At 34.7% G+C, this 15,647-nt stretch overlaps 1 pseudogene across 1 annotated transcript; it reads right to left on the bottom strand.

Annotated features, from left to right (window-relative positions):
* Positions 1–1,312: 1,312 nt before the first annotated feature.
* On the bottom strand, positions 1,313–4,590 carry LOC143562873 (subtilisin-like protease SBT1.7; annotated as a pseudogene). The gene is made up of 2 exons (XR_013140568.1): positions 4,095–4,590; positions 1,313–3,261 (listed from the first exon to the last, which is right to left on the bottom strand). The product of XR_013140568.1 is annotated as a subtilisin-like protease SBT1.7 (transcript).
* Between the last annotated feature and the right edge of the window lie 11,057 nt (positions 4,591–15,647).

Raw genomic sequence — 15,647 nt, 5'->3', positions numbered from 1 at the left:
GAGAGAGGGAGGATGTGAAGATGATGAATGTTAAAGATATATATATATATATATAGAGAGAGAGAGAGAGAGAATGAATGAAGATGGTGGGTGAAAGGATTAAATGTTTTTTAATAAATAAATAAAAATGACCAAATTACCCTCATGTGCATAGCACATGACAAGAAAAATTAATTCCGTTAGTAACAAAGGACGTAACATGATATGTATTTGAAACTTAAAAGATGTTATTTGTCATTAAGTTTGCTAAAGGACAATCATTGAAAAAGCGTGTAAATATGAAAAACTAGTTTTACCATTTTGTCTTTTTTATTTCATGTTTGTCAGAGTTTTGTCAGAAAAATAATAAATTAAAATTAACACTTGCCGAAAATTCACCAGTAAAAATAAAACAAAAAAGATTTTAAAAAATTAGTTTTTTAGTCGGAAAGTTGTTTGTACAATTAAAAATAGTTATATATTTAAATAAAATGATTTGTAGTAAGTTTGTCAGAAATGAAATCAAATTAACTATTATGATTACTAATTTTTTATGATTAATGAATTAAGAAACATATTAATAAAAGTTTGATTTGTGATTAGTTTCTCACTAAATGATGGGAATAATCTAAAAATCTTGTGCTGGGTAGTTTATTGGAAATTTAGCGACAAACCATGGTTGTCGATATTTTGTGGGAATATTAATGGGAAATTAGTCAGAAAAATATTTCCTAGGAGCGTTTTTCCGACAAATGCTATTAGTTGGTACTTTGTCGCTAATCTATGGTTCCAACAATTTACCCGCTATTTTTGTGTCGGGAAAGCTTCAGTTTTCAGTAGTGGATACTTGATGGAAGTTTGAAATAAATAAATAAATTTTTTAAAATTTTGAAATGAGGGTTATGAAAATAGAAACTCTAACTTGATTATATCCTCTAATTTATCAATATCATAATATCATGAGCGTAGTTAACTGCTTTAAGTTATAGCTAGAGCACACAATAATTACCAATTTACCATATTCATATTCTTTACTATCAATGTTAATGATACTAACCTAATCGTTAATCAAATGGTTCAAGAAAATAAAAAGGAATCCAAATTAGAAATCATAGGTTTTTGAAAAACACTTTGATTTTCAAATCATATTTTTCATTTCATTATATTAATTGATACGAAACCTAAACTCCTTAAAATTTAAAAGGGCATACTAGAACAAGAAAATAGCAACTAAACACTTAATGTGAAAACATGGGAAAACCCTAACCACCCACTACATACAAAAATTATAAAAAAAAATAACTAAAACATTAACCAGTAAAAGCAGATAACACTTAAACACGAACAAGTGGAAAATTGGAAATTGATACACAAGCACAAAAGGATTTTGAAGAGCCGTGTTACACTTGACAAACTGAGACAATGAAAAAGAAAACAATGCATTATTTATACTACTTACCTTATGGATGGCATTATTTCTTTTGTTTATTAGTTTAATAGTCAATACCAGATAAAAGCAATTGGACAACATATTTTCCACCAAACCATGCTAGACTACCGAAATTGGTAGTTCCTGGAGACATGGAGCCAGCAATGAATGTCACAGTATACATCTTCACTTCATTTATCTTGACGTGAGCTCTTCCGGCTCAACTTTGATCTTCACAGAATCCGTCTTTGACGATGCCGAAACCTTGTACGTTGCCGGAGTGCCTACATTAGTCAGAGTCCTTGTGTACTTAACTACGGTCTGTCTCGAAGTTGCGAGCAATAGAACTGCAAAAGACGGGTAATTAAGATCTTCCACCCTATATTTCTTTCCTTTCACACATTTAAAACTTCCATCAAACACCTTGATAGAGTTAGAACTGTAATTCAAAGCACAAAGGAAGTTTAGGTAGTCGTAGGTAGAGGCATTATAAACAAGACCGGGATCAAGGGCCGAAACCAGGTCCACATGTCCTGCACCCAGATCAAAGGGGGTTGCTGGCTTCCCGGTTACAACGTCCAGCAACTCTTTACCATTTTTGTAAGTGTCATATGCAGTGGTCATAAGTGCAGATTGCATAGCCGCTGGACTCCAGTCCGGGTGCGCTATTTTGAGCATAACTGCTAACCCACTTACGTGTGGACACGCCATCGATGTCCCTGAAATGATATTAAATTCAACCCGGCGAGGATCCAATGCAAGGTTCGTAGGACTTGCTTTGCCGGTCCAACCGGCAAGAATATTTACTCCTGGTGCTATGACATCAGGTTTGAGTAAAAATGGTGTTAATGGATTTGGACCCCTGGAACTAAATCCTGCGACTATGGGGGATGGTTGGACGCCTAGTTTGGTACCTTGAAATATAACTTTCGCCTTTGAGTTATGATTTGAAGCTATATACTTCTTGATAGCATCGCGGGAGATCTTATTTACGACCACAGTTGGTAAGACCTGGAGGTCGACATCGAGCTCTTTCAATTGGTAAACGTTGAGTATCATTCCTACACCACCGGCTTCCTTTACCACCATACCCTTTTGCACCTCTGAAAACACTCCCATTTCGCACATCACAATTTTTCCGGTAACACTTCTCGGTGCGAATGAGTGTGGATAACATACAATACTATTTGTTTTGTTACTGATACTACCAGCAAACACTAGTGGCAACATAGAACTTGATAATGGTTCCTCACTAGTGTAAAATGATACTCCGGATAATTTCTTCCCATTTCCAAGAGTAATATAGGCAGGAAAATCACGGTCCAGACTTGCTGCTCCAACCGTCACCATCCACGGGGCGACGTTTGATACAGTTAACGGATCTGGCCCGTCATTTCCTGCGGCGAATGATACGAATATTCCATGCGATACCGACCTAAATGCTCCATAAGCATAGGAGTCCTGAGCATAGGCCGTTACATGTGAGCTGCCAATAGAGAGTGATAATATATCGACACCATCAATAATCGCCTTCTCTAACGCAGCAAGGACGTCACCGCCAAAGCATCCTCCGAGCCAGCATGCTTTATAAACGGCCAATCTCGCATGTGGAGCCATCCCACGCGCGGTTCCTTTTGCATAACCAGAGAGACTCGCGCCAGTGACTGATGAACCAACTGCTGTAGTCGCAGTGTGTGTTCCATGTCCTTCATCGTCCAACGGAGACCTCGTTTCCGCAGTCTCGTTAAATGTCCCGTTGTTCCACACTTCATATGATTTCAAGAAATATCTCGCACCGATTAACTTTCGATTACAGAATGATTTTTTGAAGCCTTTGCCGGTCTGACACTTGCCTTATTAAACACAATGTAATTAAAGAGATGTTAGAGGGAGTGTTATGTAAATATAGGATTAAAAATATATATATATATATATATTATACTATTCTTTCTTTGTAAACCCAAAATGACAATTATCAATACAACTTTATATAATTACACCTATGGCTCTCACTTCTACTTGAAACTTAACCCGAAAAAACATGAACCCAAACTAACCCGAACCTGAGGAAGGACAAACCCGAACCTGAATCGAATTAATTCGGGTTGGATCTTCGGTCTGAATTCTGGATATTTAGTCAACCCGAATAAACTTTTAGTTTTAAACCAAATAATAATAATAATAATAACAACAACAACAACAATAATAGGCACATCCAATGTTGTCATTCCACCTATTGTGGATATACTGTTTATTGTTTATTAATGTTTTCGATTTATGAGTAAAAGCAATCATAATCAAAGACTCTAATCATGGCATGTCGAAGACGATTATATTAGTATTGTTTATTATGGTTGGACTTTGTAAAATTTTATTTTTTTTAGATTGTTTTACCATGCTATTTTTGTTTTGTTATTGGTTGTTTACGTTACAAGTGAAAGCTAACATGTTAACTTTTGTTTTAGTGTTGTAGTTTTTTTAATCTTTGTTTGATCTTTAGGATACTCGAAACCCGATTAACCCAGCCAACCCCAAAAAACTTGAACCCAAACTATCCGAACCAGAAGAAACCTTGAGAGATTTGGGTTGGGTTTCGGGTTTAAAACTTGAACTTTGAAACACGAATAAACAGACCCGAAAAACCTGAAACCCGAAGAACACCCCTAATTACACCAGTTCAACTTACCTTTCCACTTGCTGGGTATAGGGCCGAACCCGTTATCATCTAGACTCTTTCCGGGCCACACACCAGTGTCCACCACTCCAACAATGACATTGCTTCCGGAGTTGGACTCCGGAAGCATCACATCACTTCTTTCTAATCCAAGAAACTTGGGCGATCGTGTTGTGTGAAGCTGGTATATTGGCTCTTCATGAACACCCAATATCCCGTGTTGTTGTTTAAGTAGGTTTGCTTCGTCAACGGTGAGCCGGGCAGAGAAGCCATGCATAACCTTGTTGTAGGTATACAACATATTGGAGGACTTGGACACCGATTTCATTGTGGTTTCATACCACTGCAAGTGGTTAGGAAATGGGGATGGCATCACAGACTTGTCCATGTGAACGATATACGTCTTTTGATCAAGGTGATTCCAGTCGGAAGCAACGTAGCGGTAGCAAAATACCGCTAATAGTACTGCAATCAAGACAACAATTCTAAGATTCATTGTTATAAAGATTTTTGGGTTTGAATTGAAGTGTGATGAAATATGAGTGTACTATATTGCTATTTATAATCATTTGACACTGGAAAAGAATCTTTTTATCTAGTATGTGAGTGGTATCACCATCAAGATTTTTTTTCCCCTCCTTTCCAAACAAGATGCCATCATCAATAATAACACACAGTACATATTTGATTATCATTTTTGGCCAATAGAGGGGATCTGTCCTTAGTGTGTAATATGCCTCTATACCCATATAGATATCATATTGTTGTTGTCAAGTGTTAGCGACGAGTCACGTATCACCTTTTATTTATGCATTATTAAATTTCCCTCGTACGCAAAACACCTCATGCGTATTTCCTGTTCGTCACGTATTGATCAATAGAAAGTACTTTACCTAATGAAGTTTAAATCATACGTACGTGGATGAGCATTGTGTGTTCCCGTAATATTTTGGGTATCTAGTTGCTATACATATTTGGGGTATCTGGTTGCTAAAAGTCTAAAACACCATGATGATAATAATCAGAATTAGGGAAGTAAGTTAATGGTTCGGTTTTAATGGTTTTAAGTAATTTTATTATTATTATTATTATTATTATTATTATTATTATTATTATTATTAATGAAGGCTACTATTACCTTTCTTTGGCCATGAAGTGACAAATGGAACACCTATTTTTTATAATTATTTAAAAAGCTACTATTTACGCTTAAAACATGTTTAAAATTCTGTTGGGCATGTTACAGTTTTATTTTCTAGTACCATTGTAAATAAACATTTTTACTTTGTAATATATACAGAGAATTTTCACTAGTCTAAACCAATAAACATTAGAGATGGATATAACATTACCAGGAAGTGAGGAGAAGCATACGAAAAGCAAAGCTGTTCCCAACACCAACAACAAAATCCACAATCCAAAACTCATGACATCCGAACCCAGACCTATCCTTTAAACCCGAATTGAAGCAGATGATGTTAACCAGAAGAAACCACCTTTATAGAACACCAAAATTGGACAGCGATGCATGCGGTAATGATTAAGAACAGGCGGTGAGGGTATTTAATGGTGAAATAAGGATGTGAATGTTGTGTGTCTTTGAGTTTCAGAAGCACTAATGGTGATTTGCATTGAATGAGAAGATCAGATGGATTTTGAACAATTGGTCATTCAATAATCAACATGATGCGCCTTTTATTTTCATTTTGTTTTTGAAAATAGGATTATTCAAGATTTGTGAAGCTAAAGTATATGATAGTTATGGACCTATGGTTCTCTAATTATAATGTTTGTTATTATATTATTTATTAAGTTAACTACTGAATTCTTTTGGTGTTAAATTTATCCAAATTTTTGAATTTGGGGGTATTCAACACTGAATTTATTTCTCTTATTTCTCTTCTCTACAAAGGTTTGCATCAACGGCTTCTTCATGCAGGGAAAAGATATGTAGAATTTATTAAGTGTGTTTGTGGTGGTTTGCTACTTCCTAGGGGTAAAATACAAGTTGGGTAAAAAAACAACAAATAATGATAAAAGAATAAAATGAATATGAAACAACTTAATAAAATCTAAATAACATAATTAATTTGGATTAACAAACATCAGTTTGAATTTCGGTATCGGCTGACCTAAAAAATGAGATTAATAAAATCTATTTTTGTTAGAAAAATTACATCTTAAAATTGTCCGCTCCGCTACAAGGGCGGATCTAGCTAACAAATGGGTGGTTTTCCAGAATCTCCCGAGTTTCGGAATAATAGTGTATATATTGATATTAGGGGTGAACAAATGAACCGTCATAACCGCAAACCGAACCATAACCGACATAACCGAACCGATTTTAGCCGATAACCGATATAATCAGTGGGTCGGTTTAATGAATTTTTGAAAACCGTCATTTGTGGGTTGGTTTTGATTAATGTTAATTCCAAACCCGCCATTTACGAACCGCCCCGTTTATGTAACTAGTAATCGAGAAATAAGGGTTTGGAAATTAGAATTAGTGCATGAATAGGATATTTTTACACTTATTGCCGTTACATATTAAAAATTCTCCACACCAACTAGGATTTAGGCCAAAAATATTGGTGATATTGCTTACCATATTCATTCAATGTTTCATAATTGTCGTTCTGAAATTCCATCCAAATTGCCATTTCAAATATTTAATATGTCAATTAGATATGTATATTACATAAACTGCAATAAAAAAAAAAGAACATACATTGAATTCCACAATATAGTTTGCGACTATTCAGTGCTCGCAATCATATGGAAGGATTGTTTATTTTGGTTGCGGTTAAATGACCCATAACCGACTCGCTATAACCGTTAAAATCGATTAACCGCAACCACCATGACGGATCGGTTATGGTTATGGTTATCTATTAACCACAATATTGGCTACCGTTATGGGTTTGGCAAAAAACCGCCACAAACCGACTCATGCACACCCCTAATTGATATATAGAAGATACTATAACGAACCACCTTATAAACTAGGAAGGAACCACTATGCTTATAATGCACGCGCTGGTTTAGCTGGTAAGTTGTTGGTTTTGTAAACTGGAGGTCGCGGGTTCGATTCCATGCAACAAACGAATTTTTGGAACTTTAGGTTTTTCTAATTCAGCCTTATATCAATTTTAGGGTTTTATAAAACACAAACAGTTACACAAACGCCTGCCTCTCTCCCCTCTTCATACTCCATTGACGCACACGACACACCACTACCAGACCACAGCCTGACCGTCATCCCCGACCACCACTGCTGCTTTTCCGGTCAACCACACACCACTGTTGGTCTGTTGCTCTTCCTCTTGCCTTGCTACACTTCCTCAAATCCTCCCACTGTGAAGGTAAGTTTAGATTCATCTGTTACATGTAAATTGTTCTTGATATTATTAATTGTTAAGTCATTTGTTAAATTTTAGTTTTAATTTGCTAGTTTGAAATTGTTGATTTCTAATGATGATGTCTTTTTTATTATTTTATCGCATTTTATTATGTAATAAGCTTTGCCCAAACCATCCAACCTATCCCGAACCTCAAACCGACCCGAAATTTTTTATATCCGAATCTAAAAGTAGTGCACCACCTGACAAAAATTTCTCAATTCGTCAGTGGTCATCTACGTGTTGAATTACATTTTTAGAAAAGTATATTACATATCATTACTAGCTCATAATTACCACACAAATTACAGAATAACTCTAAAAATATTCCAATCTTGGTCACTCCCAGTAAGCTTTTGTCTATTGATCACCTCTCAATCACTGCTCTCACCTTCTTCCTTTCTCCGACAACGAGTTGGATACAATTTTAAAGAAAATGTTCCAAGTGTAAACAAATCGAATCTAACATAAGAAAAATTGAATCGAGTCTAAAATCAATCGAATCGAGTATGGAGATTCGATTCGATTGAAATTAGGTTAGATTAGATTTTTATTTCAGAGATTCGATTGGATTTGAGTTATAATCAATTCGAATCATTTTAGACTGTTAAAGTTTAGATTTTGTCCAATTGTCAACAAATCGAATCGAGTTTAAAACGAATCGAGTCGAGTCAGAAACTCGATTCGAATCGTTTGAAATTCGATTAGTTTGGAGTCAAAGTCGATTCGAATGGTTTGAAAATTACTTCGATTCATTTCCTTTTGCCTTAGTGAAATTTTCAGTGAACATATTTTGATTGGAATCGAATTTGAACTCGATTCGATTCAATTAAGAACTCGATTCGATTCAAATTAAGTTCGAAGCAAATATTGCACTTAGTCCAAATCTTAGCACTTGTTTTATGTGATGTTTGATATAGCATGTTTTGGCTTAATAGGTTCTAACACGTTGGTAAGTTTCTCCAGATAAGTAAACGGGTCCCGCGGTTGATTGGGATTACAAGAAATTCACAACTAGTGGTATCCCCCTGATAGTTACTACATGCCCGTCAAAATATAACTTTGTTAACACTACTTTGTCAAGAAGCTAACGTTTATGAAAATCTTTATGAATGTTATAAAATCGTTTCAAGGTTAAATACCATAGCCTTGTCTAATGTCTAAGTTATATATTAAATAGCTTAAACATAACTCCTACCTTAATACGAGCACTTGGCATGATAATAATAAGAAAAGAGTATAAAATCGTTGGCAGAGTTTCGATAATAAAGACAGTTGGACATTAGCAGGGCTTTGAAACTTCGTTTCTTGCACGCACTTCGATAAAACGAGTCGTCGGTTGACCGGGAAAGTTGGGCACATATTTCTAGGTTAACTATATATGTGTTTTAGAAGGTGTTTTTGGGATGAAGAGGTTCAATCCCATAGCCCCCTATTTATAGCAAAATTTGGGCACATATCCGAGTATTCTGGTTGTTACCAATTAGAAAGAAGCATCAGCCTTTTACTTTACATTTACAATGGTTTTTGGAATGTTCTATGTACACATATTCGAGTATTCTGGTTGTTACCAATTAGAAAGAAGCCTCAGTTTTTACTTTACATTTACAATGGTTTTTAGGATGTTTTATTTACACATATGAATTGTGTTTTTGCCTCGTTATATACATATAACAAAGACTAGTGTATTACTCACCAGTAGTTGTGTTGATCAAATTTATTTTTTAATGCATTCTACAGGTTTACTTTTAGGTTACTTATGAAAACTGAAGACACCATTTTATTTTGAGACCGCTTAAGTTATTAGAAAAATGAACAATTAAATTTCTTGTATTTTTGTGTTGTCTTGTATGGACAAATTGTGTTATATTTAATAATTGAATGAAATGAAATGAGTTGATTAAATATTGTAACTTTAATAGTGTCACAATGTTCTTGAGCAATCCGTCGTGCCCCGGCATGTTCTGCAGCCGTTGGTTGGGGTGTGAGTGTGTGACATCGTTAATTAAACAAAAAGAGGGTCCAAATTGCATTTATTTGAAAACCACATGGTTGTAAATTACAAGGGTATTATTGTTTTTCACAGAAGCGCTAACGTTGTGGCTTGACGGTGGACCCATAGTGAAATAAAAGTGTCACCACAGGGCCCATATCTACAAAAATGACACTACGGGGTTGCAACCTGCGCTTAAGGTTCTACTACATGGATCATATTTGCAATTAACTCTATATATCATATATTTTAAGGGCTAGCTTCGAATCCGTGTAATACGCAAGCTGTAAAATATTAACACATAAATTTATTAATTCTTTTATGTACATCTTATAGATGGAAAATGTATTACGTAATTAGTTTTTTTAATCGAAATATGTAAAAAGTAATATATAACTCGGTTTGAAAATACATTAATTACTATTTAATTTAATTTGATTTCCATTCGATATTTGATATTGATACATATTGATACAAATAATTAAATATTTGATTGCCTAAACGTAAATAACGTAATCATAAGTATATAAACTCTCCGATAAGAAAACATATTATACTATTAAATATATCAACACGTCAAAACTCCATTGCTTTTCTAAGTGGGACGTGAAAAGGGAAACTAGATACAGTATGCGCTCCATATATTTTTTCATAAGTTTAAGGTTGTACGAAGGTTGTGCTAAGTGATGTCATCTAAACATATGCATGATATACTCATATAAGTTGTTCGCTAATATTTATGCATTGTATTTTTCAAACGCTGCTTTTTATTTATATAATTTAGTTTATAAACCAAGAATTAGGCCATATATGCGAAATGGAAGACTCGTCACCGCCGAGGACGTTGAAGTGGCTGTCATGACGAACAAAGAACCGCAATGAACAAAGAGGTTTTGCGTGAATATTTTCACGCATTGGCAAATATCTAGAAAATTAGAAATATAAAAGGTAAAAGTTAATGAATTAACTTAATTAGAAGAGCCGGAAGGAGAACTTAATAATGATGATATTGATACCATGTTTGGTGAGAAAGAGAATGAACCGCTTTCTCAATCACAAGGTAAATTTTATATATGTTACGTATTTCATGTAATTTTTTTATATTATGACTAAAACTTCTTATTATTGTAGGAAATGAAAGTGCTTATACTCTTGTTGATAAGGATGGCGAAGAGAGTGAATTTCGTCTTCCAAGCGATCGTGAACTCGATGCATACAACACTCTTGATGGCATAAACATATTGTGCGCCTTTATTTACAAAATTTTGTTTAAAATCAGGTGCTTTGATATTGTGTTTTGAATATGGATTAACTTTTGAATGATATTTTATATGATTTCATGTATTTTTTTTGTTTTTTTTAGCTAAAGTTGCATTTATATGAATTTATAGGGTAAACTATACAACCCGGTTGAATCTCCCGGTACAACCCAGTTCAACCGGTTGTACCGTTTTTTAGTCGAATCTGGTATGCATAAAGTACCGGTTTTTAAAACATTGAAATTGGAATTAAGTAGACTTTTTTGTCACCTTGGACAAATTAATTATACTTATATAAAACTATAAAGAATATGTTTGTGGGTTTTATTAGGGTAAAATGATATGTATCTTTCGGGTAATTGGGATCACATCATCACGTGCATGTCATATACGAGTAACATGATTATTTTTAACTAATCTCATACAAGGATGCTCATCCCGAATGCTTGGGGTTTTGGGTATACCTATGACGTTTAGGTTTGTTCGCAATCTCTGGTGGTGAGTTAGGTAAGAAGGAGAAGTAGCCTACTTTTACCCAAGCTCGACTTGTTTACAAATTGATATGTCAACTCGGATGAAAACCATCTCAATTTTAAGCAAGCTTTTTATGAGTAAGATTCAAGCCACAAGCTACATTTTGAATAACTATATTCCCATACGTAAACAAATGTCGCTGAAATAATCTTTCATTCGAAGCGGCCCCCTAATCGTCCTGCGCGAGTAGAAATCATTTGAAAAATATCATGCAAGTAAGATCTAAACAATGAAATACTTTGTTTGTTTATATATACATGATGAAGTTGTCTTCTTTCCAATAAATGTTAATATGATTTTTTTTAAATGACGAAATATATATATGACACATGATTAAAAAGCTATCCGGTATAAAAAAACACATCTAACTAGCTATCGACAAGAGTGAATTTTTAAGTCACTCAATCCGGCAAACGTCTACCTTGCTATTTAATTTCTACTAACAAAACACAAAAAAGCAATAGTAGTTTTAAACGCTACAATATAATCTCCAAAAAATAAACCTTAACATAATACCCTTCATATTATTCATTATACGATAATTCCATTCAAAGAGTCATTCTGATCACTAAGATCTCATGTGCCTAAACATTAAACCATTAAGAATTACTTGTGGGAATCTCGTACTTGAGGCTACATAGTAGTCTTACGCATTCCATGCTCATTTGCTCGTATCTTTCTATGTTTACTCTCGGAACTACTAATGAGAATCTAACGTACAACTGATCAATATGCCCCACGCCTGAATTTTACGGGTTTACCCAAAACCTTGACCACTATAGTGACTATACCCCATGAGCATGATGGCACAGCATAAGATTTTGTTTACATGCTACAATCAACGAGTGATAAGACATATGTCGATTGGTTAGTGGCTCATAGGCTCTTGTCTCTTTAAACTACATCATAATTTGGGAGCATAGCATGTGAGGAATAATCGTGTTTACTTTGAATGTTTTGTCTTTTTTAAGGGATACTGGATATTGGTTTGGTTCGTTTATTTTGGTTAGAAAATTTTAATTTCAATTTAGAAATAATTTTTTACCACATAAGCAGTCCACGTCATTATTTTTGTCACGTCATTATTTTTGTCACATAATCGTACACGTCATAAAAAACTAACGAAATCTAAACCTGTTAGTGAAAATTTCGTTGGCGGCCAATAGGTTAAAGCCTTGGACTATTTGTACATTTTTAAAATTTGGCTTAATGTCGGCCGGTGAGACAAAGTTTAAATTATTAAAATCTAATATCATTTTTTAACCGCTATTGAATCAAATAGTACATAGATAACAATAAAGACTTTACTGGCGTCACCGCCCACTTTGAGCGAATTTGTGGAAGAAATAAAAGTGTTTGTTGATGTCATTTATTTTCCTTTAATTGTTTAGGCTGCTTGTCTCTTTTAAGTGGTTTCTCTTTTCATTTTAATAATACTTGCATTTAAAAAAAAAAGAATAACAATTCTCCAAACTGGTCTAACCTACTGTAAAATTTACACATATAAAGTAAAAGCATATGTAAGGAAAGCTATCTTTAAAATACATATAAAAGCTACATAAATATCCGAATGATACGTCTAAATTTAATATAACAAAATGATAAATCCTAATTCCTATTAATAATACTAAAAATAAACACAAATGCAAGGAAAATATCTAAATAATAATTATATTTCAGTGCTATGTAATTATTAGTCTTGTGAGGAACATAAATGGAACATAGTGAAATGATGGGAGTTTTATTTCTGGACCACATGATATGTACTATGTATCTTCAAGCTTTGTTTGTTACCTTAAAATATGCACTCACTCTCTCTTCCGTTGTGCCATGAAGAAACATCGTCCATATATGTCACCGACTCAACTATTCAAAAACAAAATTTGATTGGTTAAACAAAAGTTGGAAGGTCAAATCTTAAACTTCAGTGGGTAATAGAAAAGTATGAACACCACCCCAACCTTATACATCATGTTGTCATATTATACAGGTCATGTAAGTCATACGGGCCTATGATGTCTAGTGTACTCGGAGGGCGTCGCATCATCCATGCATGTTGCATATGTTATGTATGTGATATTATATGGCCCGTATGGCTTCGCAAGTCTTATGATCTAATTGACATAATACAACCTACATAATTGTATAGACAAATGTGTCGTGTAAAGGGTGTCTCGTTCCCTTGGGCGCCAAAAGGGTGTCTCGTTCCCTTGGACGCGAGTCTGGCAACTCCAAGGGAGAAAGAGGAGGGGTCGTATCCAATTCCAACCAAACTAGAAATACCTCTCTCATTTTATAATAAAAATAGATTTAATAGTGATTAACAATATGGTTAAACCATTACACATGTTTGATAATTTAGTTAGTGAATATTCCTCTGTCTACGTGCCAGTGACGTGATAACATTGGTGTATAATTTTTGTTAACTAAAACTGCTCCACTCATTGTCTAATGGAAAACATGAAACATGGATCCAAGATAAATAAATCAGTAAGATTGTATAAATAAAGATTATATATAAATATCCCAACTGAATGTCGATGATAATATTTAAGTCTCTCTCAAGAAGGAAGATATTCATGAGCTAAATGCCAATCAAAAGTATATGTCTAAGTATTATATTTAACTTTTTTATATATGAAAATATTTTATTGTCAATAAAATAATAAATGTCTAATGTACTACAATCTTGAAAGTTGCTAGATTGTAACACAACAAAAGCTTGTCTGATTTCCGTGTAACTATTTCCCGTTACTTGGAGGTGGCAAACTGGAAATTAGGTAAAAATGGGTTGGATCGGATCGGATCGGATCGACTATTGGCCCTGGCCCACAAGCACTTATAGTCCATTCTTTAAACTTAATAAATAACTAGATTCTCACCCGGCGCGCCGAGGAAGTTGGTAAAACTTCAACGTTGAAACTCGGGTGTTGGTAGAGTCCGAGCATTACATCCGTGAGTTGACGTGAATTCAGTTGGTATCGTTTACGTTTGTTACGGTATAGACACCATTAACGTATACAAAATATATTCGTTAATTTAACATATAAAAAATAATCTATTTAAAAAAACGTTTATTTGGTCGGTAAACTCGGGCAGTGGTAAAACCTAATCGTTGTTGGTCTAGGGCATTAAGGCGGTGAATGAACACAAATTCGGTCGGATCCGGCTAGGCTACGTTTGTCACGGTACCGGAGCTAAAAAAAAGAGAAAATATATAAAAATTGAGTGGTCCAATGGGGTGATGTCGGTCAGTAAACTCAAGCGTTAGTAAAACCGAGCGTTGAGACTTTTAAGTCTATGGGAATTCGGTCAGTTTCCATCACGTTCGTTATGATATCGGAATTAAAACAAACAAAAGAAAAAACTGAATTGCCATTTGGTTAGCTTTCGTTATGTTTGTTACGGTACCAGAACGTAAAAAAAACCAAAAAAAAAAAGAAACAAACAAACCAAATGCTATTGACAAGTATGGTACCGCCAAGTGATCCAATGCCAGCTTAGCGGCACCAAACTTGTCTTTTATATATATTAGATAACAGATAATTTATGTATAGAAGACGATTAAAATACTTTTTTAATAAACTGTTCCATAGAGTGGCAAATACTTCAATCACCTTAATTTACTCAACTTTCAACCAACATAACCAAAAACTGACCAGTTTTTACATATGAATATGTTGAACAATTCCAATTTCCAATCACCATGCATAGCATGCAACTCTTAACATGCAAATTGTTCTCACTACCAAACTAGCCTTAGTCTAGATCATGCTAATTGCACTACACCAACAATGTATCTAGTCTTTTTCAACAAAAAAAAACTAACCTCTACATATAGAGGATCAACACAAGGAAACTACACAAACTGAATCCATTCGTGTGTGATATCTTTAATCTTAGTTGACGTTTTTGCTCAGTTTGTCAAAGTCATTAGCAAGTTAATTTAGCGATTATTAAGGTTTTAGTTGAGTACGAGGAATCTACATTCGTGGAACTGTTGTAGCTAATCATGGGAAGAATGAATGTTGTTTTCTCTTGTTTGTGTTTTTTCATTACTGTTTGGAGAGGACATGATTTCCATATAGGTGTTGGAGCAGCTAGATTGGGGAGTGTGTTGAGTAATGGGACCAAAGGAATGGAAATAAAAGAAGATAACAACACTAAGGTGGCGGCTTATGGTGGGGCGGGAAGTGGTGGTGGAGGCGGATCTGGTGGAGGGGTTGGATCTGCTGCTAGCGGAGGAGGAAGGGGATACGGGTCTAGAAATAGGGGTGGGAATGGAAATGGAGGAAGAGGTGGAGGTAGAGGTGGAATAGGCCCCGGTGGCAGTGGATTTGGTTCTGCTGGTGGTAATATAGGCGGCGGTGCTGGTTCTCCT

This window comes from Bidens hawaiensis, unplaced genomic scaffold (genome assembly GCF_021521415.1).
Source record: "Bidens hawaiensis isolate Kalapana, Puna unplaced genomic scaffold, B.hawaiensis_p1.1 tig00021180_1, whole genome shotgun sequence".
Classification (NCBI taxonomy): Eukaryota; Viridiplantae; Streptophyta; class Magnoliopsida; order Asterales; family Asteraceae; genus Bidens; species Bidens hawaiensis.
This window is presented reverse-complemented; position numbering and strand designations above follow the sequence as displayed.